The sequence below is a fragment of the Zootermopsis nevadensis genome, unplaced genomic scaffold, assembly GCF_977971745.1.
Source record: "Zootermopsis nevadensis isolate Lab colony 2312 unplaced genomic scaffold, Znev_1.0 Znev_ptg000022l, whole genome shotgun sequence".
NCBI classification, from domain to species: Eukaryota; Metazoa; Arthropoda; class Insecta; order Blattodea; family Termopsidae; genus Zootermopsis; species Zootermopsis nevadensis.
Window position 1 is genome coordinate 16,959,521 of NW_028259154.1, and position 21,215 is coordinate 16,980,735.

A 21,215-nucleotide genomic window follows, 5' to 3' on the forward strand; every position below is an offset into this window, starting at 1 on the left:
GACTACAGATCTGTATCTTAAAGAGTCAGCTGCCAAGCATGCCTCCTTACAACGCCGAGATCAAGTCTTGAGACGCAGCAGGAGATGCTCCTGAAATCCTCCAACAAAGTTTGCAGTTGCTTAATGTCACTAGATCTGTCTCCTAACACGTAATTACATTCTTATAAATACACGAGCTAGCGCGCGCGCACGCATGCACACGCACACACACAAAGAAAGAAAGAAAGAAAAAAGAAAGAAAGAAAGAAAGAAGGTCGTTCGTGGGTTCGATCTCCCAACGGGCCAATGACGTATACACGAAAGACTCAGCTCTGAACACTGGTTCCTGGCACGAATGGGCACTTTCCATCGGCCTGTTAGCTCAGTTGGTTAGAGCGTCGTGCTAATAACGCGAAGGTCGTGGGTTCGATCCCCTCACGGGCCAACGTTTTACATACGTCTAAACAAAATCGTGTACTAATATTTTTATACGTAGAAAAGCAATAACCACACAAGACTGCAAGCTATTATGTGTCTGAAAATTCTCATAAAACTGTTCGAGACAAATTCAACTCCCGTGTCTGGTATTCTACAATTTGCCCGCACTTAACGCACATATTCAGCGAAGAGCATTACGCACGCACATACTATTTTTAGACGTGAAGAAAGCCTATGTTACTGTTTGGATCCAACGTCTGCTTTATAAATTATACACATACAGTAGAAATTCTAGACCCAGGAGCTTACGAATAGAGGCTTCTGGATCAAAATTGACAATAAAGGATGCAAAGATCGACTCTTACCCCACTATTTCACTAAGTGTACAGACACAAACACAGCCGGCTGGCTGAGTCATAAAGCATCTCATTACGGATATACACGCTATAATGAAATCGTTAATTAACTGTTCCATCTCGACCGTCTTGGCCAATGCTCTTTCTTCACTCCACACTATAAATTTGTAAACCTATGTAACTAAGTGTTCCTTTGTTTTTGCCACTGGGAGTTAGGCCTAATTTGGGTTCACTGCGAGCGGAATTCAAGTTTTACAGCAACATGAATACAAACAACACAACAATAGTTCAACTGAATTAATTTATTAATTTGCGTGTCAACAGTTGAAAAGCCAGTTACAGTCAAGAATTAAGATGAACAACAGTATACAATTCAATTAAAACAAAAAAGGATATACAAAAAAGAGAAAAAATACTTTGACTGAAAAGTCACTAGCATCAGTGCCAAATTCAATCTTTATTGAGGATGTCAATGACTGCACTGGCAACAGAGAAATGTTTTCTTGTGGGACTAACCTTAAAGTTACGACGCACAGAAAAAGTAGTCTTTGTAGGTGCAGATCAACAGTTTCCATAACAGATGAGCAACTAATTTTGATGTGTCCTCTTTAAGTAGTGGCGACTTGGTAATTGTTATTATTTTATGTTCTTAATTATAGTTCATCTGATCGCATAAAAGGCAGGGAATTTCTTCAAAAGCTGAGCGGGCTATAAGTTTTTCAAGGATGACTCTCCCCATGGAGATTGGTACCTAATTAGTAACTTAATAATACAATTAGAACAAAGAGTAAAGCCCCCTTAATAAACATGACTTAATATAATGCCGCTAACTTGCACGACACAGGTACATACAAATCACTTGCCTAGATAACCTGACGAAAACACAGAAATATCAACATTTGACAGAGTCAGTTATGAAGCTAACAAAATATAATTAAATCGTGTAATATGGTACCAAAATAGCTGCTGCTACCAAAGCTCTAGAATACTCTTTCTACACTCAAGAGGCGTTCCCTACTTCATTAAAATTCTCTGCGGAAGAAATGCTTACGAAAGCCAATTTTAATTTAAAACATGAATAGGTTGCTTAATTGCTGTTGGACAGATAATTTCAGTAAGTGGTAAGTGTTTAAATCGGAACTTGTCCCATCTCTTCCTTTCTTTCTTTCTTCAGAAAAAAATTATGAAATTGCTCCCTGTTTCAGCCATAGTTATAAAGAATATCGTGATTCCGTAAGCTGCTACACCGCTACTGGGTGCAACAAAATTAACGACATACAGCAGAGTGAAAGAGGAACCCTAAAACGACATGTCATTGTTAACAGATGATAGCGAGACATAGGAATAATTAGGAGTAGATGAGATACTAATTCACCTTCTAAACCTCAGAACGAGATTGAAAGTATTTAGTCGTTATGGACGAAAATTGTATGTTTGTGATTGTCGTTCTTGCTTGGAATGAAAAGTGGTCAACTACTATTTGCGATGTGCAAGAGAAACTTGAACTCTCAGGTTTTCCTTACCCGGCCGCGTAATAAGAATTCTGAGATCATGTGCCTTTACTACATTCTGGCATTTCGTAATTTCTCTAAGAGACCTGCTGTAAATCCGTTAATTAATCAAAATTATGCTGATATTTTTATTATCTGTGGTATCACATAATGGGTTATGTATGACACCTATATGACATCAACTTAAGATAATGGACACTGCTGAACATACACGTATTGTTGATACGACACAACCTTTGTCACAAACTTTAGAAAACCATAAAGTAAGTTAATGATATACAATTGCCACATATCGCTTCTCGTCTGTCTGAAAACCTTTTAACATTTAAATATACGGGAACAGAAATAACAAATAAAAGTAATGTTTACAGTGAAATTAGGAGGTTGAACGAATTCTGGCAATGTTATCATTCTTCTACTTTCCAAACATTTAAAAACACACACACATACTGCCACAGACATGTTAGTTTCGCATGCTGTTAATATAGGTTAGAAAATTACTCTGTAGTTTTAGAGGAAAGTCATAATTTATGTGCTTCAGAAATGTGCTCAGAGAAATATTTTAACATAAGAACGGACAAATTAGGATACGACATAACGATAAAGGTGGTGACTTAAAAGTCCACTTAATATTATTAGAATAATTGATTATCTAGCTTTATATTATATTTTGTCCTGAATTCTATTGTCTAGACATAGGAATATAGGTCTACTAAGTTTAATTTGTCTTCCAGGCTTCTATCTAAAAGCATAAATATCAAACTGTAATTTTACTGATGTTTTGTTTGTATACTGCTCGGTAAGTCTGAAAAGAAACAATTGGAAGATCTAAGTGCAGATGATGGTGTGGAATGGATTTGTCTGGATCATGTCAGAAATCAGTGGCGGGCTTTTGTGAAAACTATAATGAAACTTTGAATCCTTAAAAGGCAAGGCATTTCTTGACTAGATGAGCGAGTACTAGGTTATAAATAACGACACTATTCCGTAGAGTTGCTTGGTTAGTTACATTTGGGCTTAAAGACGTTCAACTGTTGAATGATCTCAGCGGTCAATCAATGTTCTATCAAGATGGACTACAGCAATTCGAATATTCTGTAAAGGTACCTATGGAAGAAATAACTTTCACAAAGCGACACCAAAGCCCACAGAAACATTTTGTGAAAGAGTCTTGGGATTATGACTGAAAGACGAAAATATAGAAGGCAATATGATTGAATACGAGAGACAATAAATTCTATTAAGTGATACTGCACTTTCGAAGAAAGCTATCAACTTCCCCAGGGAACAGCGAGGGTTCCCTCCGAGAAAACATAAAATTTAACTAGACGCTGCAGGAATGAGATCAGAAGCATGGGAAAAGAGAAAAAGACTTTTCCAAGATAGCACTGAATTTCTTAAATAATAAATAAGCAGCCTAGTCAATGTGGTGATGAATTGTGAAGGACAGTGTCAAAATCTTTACTTTAATCAAAACATACACAATCAGGCTTATACTTTTGGAAGACACGACGAGACGGATTAAGTCTGTGCTTAAAAATTAGAAAAATATTGATAAAAAATAAATTACAGACTTTTTAAAAAAATCTGCAATTATCGAGATAAGCCTATAGTTGCTAGCTGCAGTACTGCTGCAACTTTAAATGCTGGGACAACGGGAGTCGTGTTTTCACAAGAACGGGAAGGTATAGTGTTACGCTGCTCTCCTCGTCAATTAACTTCCAAGCGCAGAGACCCGGACACTAAACCTTTCTCTAGTCGCTTACTGCAACACGCGCCTGCACGACTTTAACTAGGCAATATGGAGTGCAGAGATGTCGGAGAAGTTGCCGCATCACGTGGGGAAACAAAACAAGAGATGTTCATGGTAAAGATAAATGTCATGTCATGAAGTGGTGCAGAGGGCTGAGATAAAGGTACACGCATTCTTGTCCTCGGCACATGTGCAGCTGACTGGTCAGCTTCAAGCACTGGCCGCTTTTATCCATTACGCAACATCTACTGGTACCTGATATGCTGCAAGGGACTCAGAACCGTTCTGGAGGTAGTGTGAATTGTCGTGGGACTTAAAAAGGTACGTGCCACTTCCTGCAAGTGATGCATGGTAACCCAGCCAACGAAAAAGTTAATCACAAGGCGAAGAACCTGTTAACCATAATGTCGTACGAAACTGGAGAACATGTTTTGTAAAGTACAACTAACTGGTGCTGTGCTTCCGCTTACAAGCTTTGTTGTCTTGGCTGAAGTAATTGATGGGTTAGGAATCAGTTCTAGCTGATTCCTACCGCGGGCTGCTCGCGATTACGCCCGAGAAAATAGTCGATTACAGCATAGACTTCTGCTGACTTCCTAAAGCTTTTACTGCAAACGAAAATATGGATTTCTTAAGAATCATTGGCGAGCGACTTAGTAAATATGGACCAATGAAGAATGTAACTTCAAACTGAGAGTACAAAAAAGCTTTAAAGGCATAGCAACATAAATTTTAGCACGAACGAATAGAAAATATCGAAGTAAAAATAATTTTACCGTCCTTCTTATTATGCTCTTCATCGACTGCCTAAGTCTGAGTGATTAATTAATAATTGTAACATTTCACTTTACGGAAAAGCAGAGAGAATAAAGCGAACATTCCTCCCACTAGCAATCCATCATGCTCAGAAGAACAAAGCCTTTCATTCTGCTGCGTTGGCATATTGCACTGCCTCAATCCACAGCGTACCTGACCCCCACCTCCCTATTTTCAGGATACATGTACGTACGTAATAAAAAAATTGCATTAATCTTACAGTTTTGATATTCTGATAGCGACATCTACTAAATTATTTCCTACAAATAAATGCACTGTTAAACAAGTAATGCAAAGTCTTGCCGTACAGTGATAAATGATTCCATACACATACAAAGCAGAGCGGTAGCACTTCTGTTTCCTAATTTTATTTGAATCCTTCTCTGATTAAACGGCTGAAAATAGTTAAGAATGTGTGGAAACAAAGTGAATTATGAGACAGAAAGTAACAAGACGATAGAGAAAAGTGCATAATGAGGACATTCATAATGTGTACTATTCAGCAAATATTAGCAGGCAAAAGAAATCAAATATAACACTATAGACAGGCATATAAAATTTACGTAATAAAAATCTGAAGGGAAGAGTCCAATTAAAACATAAGTGTATATATGAATATTTCATTACATTTAATGTTAAATAAACACGGTGTGAGAATTTATAGGCCTGCTGGATTAAACTGCCTCAGTAGGGAGTCGAGTGAACTGCTCTTGTGTAAACGATAGTAAACACTCAGGTACCCTAAAACATTGACGAGTTGAGGCCCTGTTAGTTCTTCAAGAACGACTTTGTTACTTAGTTAAAACTCCCTACGTATAACAAGAATTGCACCGAAATACATACTTATGGTTTCTGCGGGAGACAATGACTTTGTCAATTGACCGAGAGAAATCTCAAACGGAAGAAATATAACACTGAAATTACAGACATCTGGTCACTGAAATTCTAAAGTCGAGGAACAGTCTACGGGGGCTTCCATGTATATCAATGGTAACAAGCTAGGGACAGCGGTGGTATTGAGATGTGGTCCATTACTGGATAGTCTTCAGTCTCTCATACATTATTAGACGTTGAAGATTTCTGTCTTCTGGGTTGTTGCGATAAATCGCCCTGATGACGGAGGCAGTATGACCTCTGAAACGCTGGTAAACATCGACCAGACTACACAGCGCAACAACCCAGAAGACATAAATCTTCATACTCACCGCTGTGAAAACCTCAAATCTTACATTATTAGACGTTCTTCATTATATGTAAATTTTACTTTCTGTTGGATCAAACAAGCGTTATAGGCAGGCCTACATCGGAAAATAATATTAAAACATTTTAAATGAGTTGACTGTGGCGAGCGACGAGAAAGGAATGTCGACATCTTGGAGCACGCAGGGAAAACACAACTGTTGGCAGTGACACAAAAGAAGCGGGACCAGTTCTATTTCAATTGGACAGTGCATGAAGGCGACTTAGCTGGCTTTAAGAGTGCGAGGTTTTTAATGGGGGCTGCAGGCAACTCAGAAAGAAACTAAATAATCTCTAAGAACATAATTTTTGTCCGTCGTGTAATCCTTATGCTTTACAGACCTCTTCTAAAGGAACACAAATAAAAGGCAAAGAAGTCGCGATTTTACAAAAACGAATCGAAACTAACAAGAAAATAGTCAGTTTAACAGCTCACTATACACCCAATTATTTATAGACTGCAGCTGTTATGCAATATGAAGCTCCTACGGCACGACGGGCTAAACATCCTTGCTGAAGTGACGAAAAGTTATGATTATATGGAGGAAGATTCAACGAAGAGAGCTGGATTTATGATAAACAGGAAGTGTTATTTGCCCTCAGTCGAAGAGCAATGGATTCACAAGATGCTTACCATAAGCAGTTTGTATTTTAAAAAAATTCCACCATTCACCTAAGAGATGATACAATCCATCCGCTAATCTGGAAGCAAGATGATAACGTTACTAAGTGTGAATAGCTTCCCCTGCATCCCTCCGAATTAGTTTCACAAAACGGGATCCCAGTTGATTCTAGTATAATTAATACAGACACTCACTAATTGTTGCGATGTCATCGTGAGTGAATTTCTTGCACGATCCGTCATCATGTAACCTAATTGTATTAATTAAAGCCAGTCGTCATGTGCAAATTACTCGTTTGGCTATATGCACAACACAAAAGAGGTTATGTACAAAGAGGTAGTAACTAAGTAGAATTGCGGGCGACGGACTCAACGGTAAGGTAGGATTCCCAGCATGTACAGATATTTTCTCTTCTCCGTACCGCCCAGACGAGATCTATGACCCACCCATCTAACTATATACACAGGGGGTCTGTCAGGATCATGAAGCTGACCGCTCACTTCACATCTAGTGTCCAGATCTACAATGAGTGGAGCTTTATCTCCACATAGGTCTAACCTATACCTCGTGTACTACGCTTTTCAGCCGCTACCCGAAACAAGATTCGATACAAAGGGCAAGATAAAGAAACCTCCACATCATGTACTTTGGGATGTATACCCGGTTCGAATCTTAGCAGGACACTAGCAAACATGAGTGATTTTCTTCAGGCTCGACAGGTGAAGACCGGAACAGTGACTTCAAATATCTGACGACCCTTTTTGTACCGTCCATTCATGCTCAATTTACCACTTAATTCCCCGATAATATATGTAGTTAAATGCTGTCGTTAAATAATATAGAATTACTTAAAAACTAAGTATTGGACGTAGTCTGAAAGATCAGAGTTCTCACTAGATGGGCTTTATTTAAGACCTCGTAGTTTCGTGTGTACAATGTAGAGGTCAACATTAAACTGGTCCATATACTCTTTGGGTTCTCCCATTTCTACTTTTACCCAATTCACTAATAATCCCAATGTTTACTTTCACAATTACCGCAGCAATAAGTACCCTCGGCATCGATCAGACATCGGAAAATTCCTTATAAATACAATGTAATGAAACCATAAATGCCTGAGATCTTCTGGATATGCCATCGTGAAGTATTATCTCCTCACGGCAACGCGTAAACGACACAAGACCTACTAAAAATTAAAGGAAATTACTGTACTTCTGTTGCTCCAAAGTTGCTTTCAGATTACAGGGATCGCGTACCTCTATACTGCTGTCACCACACCAGTATAAACTAGAGCGAACATCCTGAAACAACAGGGAAGATAAAAAGACAGAAATCTTTATACTCACCGCTGTGAAAACCTCAAATCATACAAGATAAAAAAGAGTTTAGTCGTACTTAGTTCGTGTCATGACCTGACCTCCATTTTATATGCTATTTTAACTTCAAAAAACGTACACACGTTCCTGAGCGGGATTAATTCCAGTAGTATATTGAAAGATTCAAAGTTCATCACTTCTCTTTCATAACACTGCTGATAGCTTTCCGCCATACTGATACTATTTTAACGTGTATTGTACCGAATTGTAGCACAGAAACACCACCTCGCTGCTATGCTATGTACTAAACCGTATATACACACATATAAAATTAATGATTTTATAGTAATATATTAGTAGGACCACTTATAAGTTCTAGGGAAAAAATACCAAGTCTACTTTCGTTCAGGTTATTACATATAAATAGTGGGTACAGCAGAACTATATATTAATAATTATTTGACGTAAGAAGTGGGAAATTAACTAGGTCTACATAACGAGGAACTTCGTGATTTTTACAGGTCACCTGCTAGAGGGATAAATAAACCTAACACTTTATGGCGAACTGAGCATGTGGCTGAGATGGAGGATACAAGACATTAACAGAGCACTCTGGTGCAGACGCCTCTTAAAAGTGCCGACTTGGAAGACCAGACAGGAAACACTAGAACATAATTAATGTGGATCTTAATTTGGGATCATGGATGACTGAAGATCGTGTCCAACAGAGAGCGGTGTTAAGTTTCCGGTTCTCGCACAGCTGTTTGTTACCGGTAACTCACAATTCACGACACTCTCCACTAGTAGAGAACCCCACTACGTTAATTTTGTTATAACCTCAAAAGTTCACAAATTTCAACGTAATTAAAAATATATAAAGGCGGTGGTCACCGTTATCTCGTTTCCTTGCGTTCTTCAGAGACCGAGGGTCGCGGTTTTCAAAACCAAACGCCATGGTCGAGTGGTTAGCATTCCTGTTTCGTATCCGAAAGGTCCCGGGTCCAAGTCTCAGCATGAAGTCCAACTATCCTGACTTCAGATTTTCCTTAGCTTTCCTCAGCCCTTCAGGTAAATGCAGGGATAGTACCTTAAATTATATTACGACCTCTCCATTCCACATCCTTTCCAATTCACTGATTAGTCTATCATTCGATTCCATATAATGTGAGCTACTGAAAGAGTAGTTAAACCGTAAATAAAGCTATTCACATACGCCCTTCCTTTACAATCATTAGTTCCACGTCAATCATGGTGCATTTGGCTGACTGATTACCTACTAACAGCCTGTCACCGACGCTGCAGCGAGATAATTGGTCGGATTACAATGCAGTGAAGCAGAAGGATATGGAACGGAACGAATCACTTCTATCAAACGCTTAATAGCGAAGCACTAACATATCCAGTAACGCAAAACCAAACATTGCAGAAGTGATGTTGGCAGCACCGAAGGCATTCTGATATAACCAATGCGAACCTTTCCTGGATTATTTTCATTTGATACAGTGATACACTTTACGTATCAAATCCAATGATAGACTTCTGTGGCCAGAGGCGTAAAATTTAATGACAATTTAGGAAAAATTATAGCTCAGTATTGAGAGAACTACACGAACACGGGAAAGTTTAAGGATGTGGATTGTAATGATGATGGGCGGTCATCGACTGTTAATATACATGTTGAGGTTAACGAACAGACGTATCAGCGTAACTGGGACAACCGAAGAATAAGCTCTAATAAAACCGCGCATGAAATGATTGCTTCATGGAAAGAGGCGGTGCAAGACTGGCTTAAAGTCCAACGGTAAACATGTTTATTCTGACGTTAGCAAGAAAATTACGGACCGCTCGATCAATTACATTCGATAACAGAGCTATAAAAGAGAAAAATAAATAATTTTTTCAGTAATGCGTTAATGTGGTTATTTCGAAAACATTTGTTATGTTACCACTACTCTTGATAGCTGTCTTACGTTTAGTATAGTGACTAGCTACGGGCTGGACGACCGGGGTTCGATCCCCGACGGGGACAGAGGATTTTTCCTCTAGCCTCTGCGTCCAGACCGGCTCTGGGGCCCACCCAGCCTCCTCTACAATGGGTACCGGGGTCCTTTCCCGGGGATGATGCTGACCACTCACCCCCATCTAGTGCCGAGGTCAAGTAAGAGAGGAGCTATACCTCCACTCACCCCAAACGCCTACATGGCGTATAGTGGGACAAACTTTACTTTTTACTAAGATGGCTTTTTAAATTGAAAATAGTCTTCATTAAACAAATTAAATAAACTGTGTTGTAAGCACGGATATTTTCGTTATTGAACAGCAAACCTAAAGCCTCTAACTGATTTTCATTAAACATCCTGTTTGAATTTTAAACGGATTATGTCGATTGTTCGAACATTTCGTGATTTTCGCAAACTTAAGTGAATTTGGTGTAGTGTATTGGCAGAAATAAGAGGATCGCCTTCTCTCCAACCCCTTCAATTTCAAAACACATAATCATCTTATCGTCTTATTGTACGCAAAATACCACATGTTATTTAAACTACTTACTGCAGACCGCAGTGAAGCTTCAGGAACTGTCAGTATCAAACATGGTTTCCCTGACGATCCAGAGCTCACAACAGCAGCGCTTAGAAGCTGATATATTTAAAACACAGCGTTTGAGAAGTCAACTCAATATTTTCTTCAGCTGTCGTCCTACTTAACGATATACGATGGCCCTTATATCCTTGGTGAGCGAAATAATTTAAATCTGGTATCTAAATATAGAAGCAGGCAGGATTAGAGGGTAAAAATGTCAACATCCAGAAACTCAAACATCAGATTCTCTAGAACAAGAATCGTCTCAGTGCATCATAATTCAAGTCAATTAGTTGCCCTAGAGAGAGCTCAGTTACGTAAATGTTAAAACTGTGTACTCAACGGGCTACTAGCAATACAAAGTTCATCGTTCCTCGTTCTGCTCATTTCTGATTCTCACTGTTCTCTGGAGATTTCATATGTGTCTGTTCTGAAAGCTTTTCAATTTCCCTCGTTCATAGCAAACATAACCGAAAGTTCTCTAGAGGGTTATCAGAGCATTCAGCAATATCTATTCGCCCATCAATTCACTCACCAGTACTCCCTCACATTCATCCATATATCCGTCTATAAATTAACACATGGTTTTCGAAAAGCTCTTAAAATTTACGAAACAGAATTTTTCCCTAAATCTGACACCCTTCTAAATAAATATAATCTATAAGGTATAGTCTGTTAGACAGGCGATGGAGACAGCAAGAACCTCTGAGATGACAGAAAAAGCGGCCCTTAAATCACTGTAACCAAAACAAAATGATTACTCCTTTTACTTTAAGAAAACACGATGATACCACTCAGTGACCTAAAATACGATGACAATAATCGTCCATAATACTGGATTAGAATTCCATCAGCTGTCATATGCATCATACACACAGATTCATAAAGGAAAGATGCACAAAGACCGAGGGTCATACCGCTTTGTGTGATGCATTTAGCTCTGGGGTCTTGTGAGACCTTCACGCTCGGCAAGCAAAATTAGCACGTATGCAACAACAAATGAAAATAAATGTGTATTCTAACAAAGATGATTTCTGTCAGTCCAAATTACCGTTGGAAGACCTAACAAACAAATCAAACAACGCGTGTTTATAATAAACTAATCATGACCAATCAGATTATCGTACGTCCGTCAGTTTGATCATTTTCACTTATATTCCAGTACCAAAATATTTGCAGGTCTATAAAAGTTTTAAATAAGACTACAGATTGCTCGTTTACTTGAATGTGACTGCATCTATAAACGCCACTGAAAACACACGAGCATATTGCAATATATAATACTAATACGTGCGTACAGGGAGAATAAAAAATAAAGAATCATAATTTTGTTTTCATTATGTAAGAGTGACTTAAATTAAAATGAACCATAATATCACGATTCCAATATAATTATAAAGGAAATGTTTGTAGCAATATTAAAGCATGCTTCACTTCTTCCACACACATGCCTCCAGTAGGCCAATCTTAAAGTAGTCCCAAAGCCGATTCCGTCCACTTTGTCCCTATTATCTTAGGCTAATATAAAATCTTTCCCATTTTTAGCTAAATTACATAAGCTGAGAAAGTGTCCTTAAATAAATCAAGAAGAAATAGCAAGAAGTCTGCAACATCTTGACCAAACGCCACGGCCGAGTGATCAGTTTTAATGTTCATCGTTCAGGAGGTCCAGGCTCAAATTCCAACCCAAAACTGACTAAACCTATAGTACACAGTACATAAACAACCAAAATCTCATCCAATCACATGCATCCGAAAATAGCACCTCATTCGTAGTTCTTATACGTTGAAAAAGCTTCGTTAAGTAAACAAATAACAGGCCTATACCAATCTAAAGTATTTTAAAATAAGTTTTCCAACGCAGAACTTTGTAGAACAAGTTTAAAATGAACGAAATTATTCATTCTGCTCTGTGGTACAAAACTTCAGTTGCTTCTTGTCAGAATGTGTCTTTTTCCATTCTCCAACTTATAAAACATTTTCTGCACATATTAGCCATTAGCGATCGCGTTTATATTTTCGAGTTCTCTTTGAAAAATAGGCCAACATGGACTAAAATGCACTTTGTTTCCTTTTTCGGGCACAAGCAAAAACTGGCTAAACACATACAAGAGCTTTACTTGAGACAGATAGTCTCTCTTCTGTAACAAAGGGACAAATCTGATGATGGTTTGGACAACGCACAACGTAATCCGTGTGTCCTGCTTTATAATCACTTCGCGCTTCAACGAAATCCAATTTTTCGTCATGCCAAACTTCTCTTGACATATTGAATTTGTATATCTGGTGATGGCCCACTTTTAAGGACCGAGGAAGAGGAGGGGTAGGAGGTTGTAGTATGGAGATTGGCGTAACAGCTGAATGCGAAGTAAAGGGACACACCTCAATAGTAAGTCCTCGGTGGAATACATGTTTTGGTGTTCTCGTATAATCCATTACCTGGAGATTTTCAGTAAATTATAATTTTTGTAACATTCTATAATAATGTTACAACAGTTTAATGGCATTACAGGCAAATAAAGGTACAAGCAAGCTTACAGGCAGCTACCTGTAAGATTTTGATGTACAGTATTGTAATTAAAACCCGTGAAATTTTCTATTTCATTTACGATATCCTTTTAAGAGACATTTTACTATTAATCGGTTACTTACATTTCTGTTAGAATGACTTCAGCTCTAGGATGTAACATTTTATTTCAAGCTACGCAGATTAACTTCTATTGATTTTCTGTCTCTCCAAACCTCCTGTGTTTCATTCTCAAATTATTAATTTAAAGCCTTGCCTGTATCCTTGAAGTCCTGACATTTCTTTCTTATGTCCTCTAATAGAATATCAGAATGAAGGAATATAATTTTCCCACCATTCCTTGAGCTTCATACACTCAGAAAACTAAAATAAAAAGTACATTACTTTGATGATTGCAATAATCTCGTAAACCTTGAAACCTTCGAAATGGAACACTAAACTAAAACTATATTTCACTTCATGTTACGATTCAAACAGACCATTCAGTATGTTCTGATAAGTTTCAGTATTTTCACGTTGTGACATGTTTGCTAGTAACAAAATTAAGATAAGCCTACTTTTCATAAGAAAATATTACACTTCATTTAGTGCTAATGTAGCTGTTTTCATATTTCAAATTTCACGCTTATTAATCACAGCTATCCTTCGTACTAAAATTTGTTATTAGTTTAAGAATGTATCTACACAGTCCTATTATTGTTGCAAAAGTTCATCGTCCTAACTTCAGGCTGTGTGTATATTCAGAACTCACAACTGCTGTTAATTGATCTGGCGTCTGGTAACAGAAGGCTCGACATTTGATGAGTAGTCATGCCATATAATCTCGGTACTGGATCGTGTAATAGTCACAGCATCCCGACACGGGGATTACTGACAGAGCATGGGAATTATATCTGTGTGTGTGTGTGTGTGTGTGTGTGTGTGTAATATTCACCTACTGCTTAAACTAAACGTAATATTGAACACAAACCCGTCACAAAATGATTTAAAACGCCACATCCAACACAATCAACCACAGTCACAATCAAATAAACTGAATATCCTAACGCAAACAGGAGGATTTTAAATTAAGGGGAAACAGCATTTATCTCAGTAATCATATTTTGTCCGTGTTACCGCTACGGAGCTCTTAATAAACCTGCCTTCCGGCCCGCTGAAATACAGTGGTTGGTCAGTTAATTCTGGAATATCATTGCAAGGGAGGATCACAGAACTCTGGGTTAATAACACAGACCAACAGCTGCTGTACTGGATTATTACAAGGTACAAAATTTGTATACAATATTTAGATGAGTTTCACTGTTTAAAATGCAGTCTTATAGACACTAATAGACCTACCTCTATTTTTGCGAAACTCGATGTGAACATCATGACATTTTCATGGAAACTTCCGCAACTCAGTAAAATGGTACTTCAAAACCTCTTTTAGAGGACAACACAAAAATTGTAAGGTGGGAAAACAATAGCGGTATTCAACGTAAAGTCTTTAAGTTTTTATGTTACTAAACTGAAAATACTTTAATAAGTTATAGGAAATCGAAAAAATCTCAATATAAGAACCTCATGAAATGGTTCGACGTGATAATAAGTTAACTTATTATCGTTTTATTTCCGCGCAAAGACCATCTATAATGAATGAGGATTTTTATGGTTTTCCTCAGGTCTAGGAAAATTCCGGGATATCTTAAATCAGGCCACAACTGCTTCTTACCGCATCCTTTCCAATTCATCGATCATCCGATCATTGGAACAAGTAAAAGAGTCGTAAAACAAATCCCAAATAAACAGGCTAACTTAATAAGAATTCGCCTGTAAAGTATGATGACATTCTAAAAGTCTTATTCAAATCTTATAAGATCTAGGCTAATCCTAAGCCGCCACCATCCAGTGCTGTTAGTGTGTTAATGATTATGCAACTTTTGCCTGTGTAACTTCCGGCATTAAGACAGGCTTCAGCATCGGAAGTCTGAATTACGACATGGCACTAAACGCAGTCTTGCATGGGACACTGTCGTTTGTCATGATAGCTTGTATGTTTTGTTGCCCCTTGTTACTGTTGACAGATGGTTAACAAGCAACGGAAAAGATTCACGTTGCAACAGATTAAACATACTAATAAAACCCTCAACGTTTTACATTTGTTGCTTCAATAATTGGTAAAAAAGAGGAGCTCAAAGAAGGAAATATACCATTAATCAACTTCAGTGTATGCCTGTTCATTTTTCATTCCGACACACATTTTGTGAAGAAGCGTTTCCAAAATTTTTCCTCTAGAAAAGTTAAGAGAAATTCTTGTTTTCAACATGTCACAGCGGTACTTCAGTAGACACGATGACAGAGATATAAAATTCTTTCTTGGATTCTGAGAAGGGCTCATAAGTCGAGCACATACAAGTACCACGCCACGAAATGGCAAAGAAAGCTATGAACATTGCTCCACGCATTATTAACCTGCGTCTGTTGGAAGTGAACTGTAAGCGTCACGCTTCGGCCGTCATTATCCGATAGCAAACAGTAACATTAGTTTCAAAAGATCTACCAGTGGATATATACAGAGCGATAATTTTATCATCAGATACTGTAAAACTTGTGTACCAGTTTTATTATTGAGCATAACAGATAATAGTATACCTTCCTAAGTACACACCACACACACACACACACACACACACACACACACACACATATATATATATATATATATATATATATATATATATAGTTTCTAACGCTAAACTCAATGTCAAACTGGCGACGTACAGGAAGGATGATTTGTTAAAGTTCCCAAATATTACAAAATTCAGTTGACTTATCCATCATCCAAACAGGGAATAAAGCGACGTTACGACTTTTCGAATGAGCATGTCCTTGGAGCGCTACTTGTAAGAGAAATCGGATGTTTTGAATGCCACGTGGTTCTCAGACGTCGTTCACTTCCACTCGGATTGTGTGACAGTAATGAACAGAGAATCTGGTGCATGTTACAGGCAAGCACTGCACTTGCATAACGGATTTATTAGCTCAATTACGTTTCTGATTATCGGAGGCTGAGAGGACCCCAGGTCGTTCAGGACGTCATAATCAACAGAGAAAGTGTAGCTTTAGCTTTAGATAATCTTGTACAGGTAAACTGCATAAAATTCAAAAGTTCTCGAGAAAATTATAATTCCCACTTTCCCCTCAAATGCTTCTATGTAGGAATACAAAGAACAGCAGGAATTATGAGTTTAAAATTATATAGTTTACGAAATTATTTCTGAATTTTGTGAATTTGCAGTGAGAATGAACATAACTTCCATTAACCATAGGTTCACTACAGTAAGCTTCTGACATTTTAATAGCTTATCTCCCTTTTATTATCCCTTAATTTCGGCAGCCAGACATGGCGTGTCATTAAAACTTTATATTTCTGTATAGGCTATAGCTACAAAGTTTAAACTCGAATTCCTCTACCCTTCGCAATCTCTAGACTAGAGCAGCCCAGCTTCTCTCTTCCCTGGGGCCGAGAATAGTTTTCCCGTTGGACCCAAGGGCCAAGAAATCCCTCATAGAACAATTTTATGTAACTAATAGCCAATTTCATTATATTTAAAATTATTTATTCAGATATGGCAAATTACCATATGCTATTATGTAGCACTTCGAATATAAACTGTATTGACATAAACGCTATTTTAAATTTTGCTCATATAATATCTTGCACCAGACACAATTTTTACCTGAAAAACTTACATTTTACGGTAGGAGTTAAAGTCAATAGAATGCGTGGCACTTCTTCGTAAAGCAGCAGGCAAAATAAGAATTGATTTTCCTTCAAATTCTTCGGAATAAAGAACAGAAACGAGCTTCTAGTAACAAATTAACAAATAATTTCGCGGGCCTGGTTATAAATGGTCTCGGGCCACTGGCCCCCAGTTGGACCATGCTGTTTTATACTTTGCCCCGCCAGATGCTCGTAACTGTGGGAAATTTAAAAAGAAGCACATTTTGGTATCTGATACCGACAAAATATAGAGGCCTAGAGAATATCACATGACACTCACTTTGAGGATGTCTTAAAAAGCACTTACTGCGTAAAAATGGTTTACTGAGGTAATAAAATATTTAGGGTTTTATGTTTCTGGATATTTCATATTGGCTACAGCATTATCCCGTCTGTAAGCGACATTCAGCAACAGACATAAGTGCACAGACGTTACTGAAACAAATAGCCACGTGCTGATCAGACAGTAGTTGGAAGGACGGGGGCCTGCAGGCGCACAAATTGGCATCCTTGACCCAGTCTGTTCGGGTAGGGTGAGGCAATTGTGTGATCTGAACTCAGAACAAAGGATGGACGCTGTCGAATGGTAACCGGCTGTACGTTGTTTCTAAACTGACGTCAGCTACACATGGATAAAAGAAAACTTAATTATTGCGAATACTGAGCTGATGTATACTCCATGTAGTTGAAAACTGATTTCAGGATTACTGTAACTTCTCAAAAACTTATCACAAAAGTGAAGTATTAAATATGTTCGATAACAAATACTATGATAGTGTTTTCCTAAAGTCATTTTGTTATCTAATAACATTCATTATCAAAAGTAGTAGTACAAGAGGTTCAAAAATTTAGAGCTTATTTCACTGGTTATTTAATAAGTTCTGATTGGTCGAATTTCTTCTGGAAAAATTACATTTATCACCTAGATGAGTATTGTGTTTACATATGTAGCAGACGCAACATCAGGCAACGAATTATTTTCATGGCGTTTCCTTCAGAACGAGAACTTTTACCCAAAATGTTTTACGCATTTATTTCCTTAGGATTTTTATATGAGCGGCTTGACCATTCCGCTCTCCTTGCTTATTCAGTCACTGAATGTGTCCAGGTGTGGTGTGAAGATCTGCGAAACAACACGGCTCTGACCAGATTTAAATATGTTATGTTAGTATAATACTAATGACAGTCATTATAACAGGCAAAATTATCTGGATTCCTACAGGAAAATAAACATTATTACGTCTTTAAATAGCGCGGTTTAGGAATATGTTATTGTCGAAATGAATTCTAGTACAAAATATGTTATTGTCAAAGATCTGAGTCAGGGAACACAGCAAATTCAGTTCAATTAAACCGAAGTTGGGTCTTTAAAATTCTCAAGGTCATATTTTCTCACGCTTATTTCCGCTAAACCGTAAATACCTCGTTGGCCATACTCATGTTAAAATGAGGTTACGTATAGGTCAAGGTCATACCGAAGTCACGTCAAAATCGGCCAAATAGTGTCCCGGATACAGGTCTTTAAAACCCTCAAGGTCATATTTTTCACGCTAAATTCTTACAAACCGTAAATACCTGATTGACCATACTCATGTCAAAATGAGGTCATGTATAGGTCAACGTCACATGGAAGTCAAGACAAAATCGGCAAAATAGTTTCCCAGATAGAGGTCTTTAAAATTTTCAAGGTCATATCTTCTCACGCTTATTTCTGCCAAACCGTAAATACCTGGTTGACCATACTCATATCACAATGAGGTCACGTATAGGTCAACGTCATATGGAAGAAACGAAAAAATCGGTCAAATAGTTTCCCAGAAACAAATCTTCAAAATTCTCAAGGTCATATTTATACACACTTATTCCTGCCAAAACGTAAATACCTGATTGACCATACTCATGTCAAAATGAGGTCACGTATAGGTCGACGTCATATGGAAGTCTTGATAAAGTTGGCCCAATAGTTTAGCAGATAGAGGTCTTTAAAATTCTCAAGGTCATATATTCTCACTCTTATTTATGCCAAACCGTAAATAGCTGGCTGACCATACTCATGTCACAATGAGATCACGTATAGGTCAAGGTCATATTGAAGACACGACAAAATCGGCCAACTAGTTTCCTTGTCACGGGTCTTTAAATCTCTCAAGGTCATATCTCTTAACGCTTATTTCTACCAAACTGTAAATACTCGATTAACCATACTCATGTCAAAATGAGGTCACGTATAGGTCAACGTCATATGGAAGTCACGACAAAATCGGCCCTCTAGTTTCCCATATAGAGGTCATTAAAATTCTCAAGGTCATATATTCTCATGCTCATTTCTGTCAAACCGTAAATACCTCGTTGACCATACTCATGTCAAGATCAGGCCACGTATAGGTTGCGGTTATATGGAAGTCACGATAAGATCGGCCCAATAGTTCGCCAGATACAGGTATTTAAAATCCTCAAGGTTATATATTTTCAAGCTTATTTCCGCTAAACCGTAAATACCTGGTTGACCATACTCATGTTAAAATAACGTCACGGATAGGTGAAGGTCATGTCAAGACCACGACAAGATCACACAAACTGTTTGAGAACTAGAAGGTCATCAGAAATAATATTTTCTCACGCATATACATAGAGAACTGTAAGAATCTGAGTGACATTGCACGCATCATTTAGAGGTCATAGATATGTCAAGGTTATGTGAATGTCACAATATACACTCAGGGCCTAATTTGTGTTGGGACAGATCAGGTTGGGTTAGGTTCGATTAAGTTAGGTTAGGTTTGGTTGGGTTAGGTTAGGTTAGGTTGGGTTAGGTTCGGTTAGGTTAGGTTGGGTTCGGTTAGGTTAGGTTGGGTTAAGCCAAGTTATATTGCTGGTGTCGGACTTCCTTGCTAGAGAGCTAAATTACCGATCCCATAGGGTATCTCATTCCAACTTAGAGTCTATAAGAAGCATATTTTAAAGCTTCTACTTTAGTTGTGAGTGGAAGAACTGTATGACATGGTTAAAGGAAGCTTAAAGGAACAGATACTATACATCCCTTCCATAAGTGAATCTCTTTTAACTGGGTCCAAGTTATGCCTTATTCGCCTACGGACTTTATAATATCAGAAGTTCTTCACCCGTTTCTTTCAGTGCAGCTCCTGAAGTTCAAAAAAAGTTCCTTCCACCTCCTAGAATCTTCATTTTCTTAAAACAAGATTCAGAATGAACTAACAAAAACACAAACAGAAAGACACAAAGTTATGAAGAATGCTATTAACGTACATAATACAAATTTACGTATGATCTTTTAGAGTAGCTGATACTGACAACTGTCTGGTGGGTAAAAAAGTTAAGGAGAGACTGTAGGTAAGAGAGTAAGGCAAAAGTTTATTTATGAAATGTTACCTACTTGTTTTTGTACCACAAAAGAAACTACAGCTCTTTGAAATCCCGTTTGCATACTTTCCACTTTTACTATCACTAAAAACTGTCCAACGTGTCTATAATTATAATATTCTGAGAGACAGTCGGGCAAAGATACACGATCAGCCCTTTATGCTTTCATTTTGTGTACATTGTGCAAAGAACGCGTAATAATCTATAAATTTAAGCGTATAAAATGCTAGCGTCTATATTCGTACCAGTATTTTGAGGAACAGTCGATTTTTTCAAAATGAGAGACAAAGTGATGATAATGGTTCTGAGTCATTTTTCTTTAATCGCGTTCAGTAACACTGAAACGAAACTGAAACATCAATAAAACTTATGTGGAGGGGCATTACCAATATAGTGTGTTTAAAAACACTGAGCACATGATATCAAAAAGTTTTGTGGCATTTCAAACAGGTGGAACGGTACGCAAAGCTTTCTTTAGAACATATTTGTCTCTAGCTGTTTTAACGTATCAGCACGCTTACATGTGGCATTGGCAATTTGTCTGTTTCGCCTAAACTTACATTTTATACTCTAATTTTAGTGGGTTGCTTCATTATTACACTTTTAACAAAGCTGATTGAATTTCAAATGTTATATATAGCTTCGGATGAGAATGAAAGATAAAATAAGGGTAACCGGATAGGTAATGATTTTAAATAAATAGCAATAGCCTATTTTGGAGTGGTGTTTCAGTATCTGTACGAATAGACTGAGAAAACCCACAAATGCGTCAGTATATCCAACAGCTCCACCGAGATTCGAACGGTGTACTCGCTCCAAATAAAAGCCAAAAGCATTACCACTAGACAGACTTGCTCCTTAAGTTTTAGTGAGGATCTCCCAGTCCGATTTCGCGTATAATAAAAATACAACAAAGATGTCAGGAGTTGGAAG

At 37.7% G+C, this 21,215-nt stretch overlaps 1 protein-coding gene and 1 non-coding gene across 6 annotated transcripts in view; one reads left to right on the forward strand and one right to left on the reverse strand.

Annotated features, from left to right (window-relative positions):
- Window positions 1–21,215, reverse strand: part of Ac76E (adenylate cyclase type 2 Ac76E) — a 102,709-nt gene that overhangs the window by 78,884 nt on the left and 2,610 nt on the right. The gene's annotated exons all lie outside the window — the stretch shown is intronic.
- On the forward strand, window positions 351–424 carry TRNAI-AAU (transfer RNA isoleucine (anticodon AAU)). The gene has a single exon. It is a non-coding gene; the product is annotated as a tRNA-Ile (tRNA).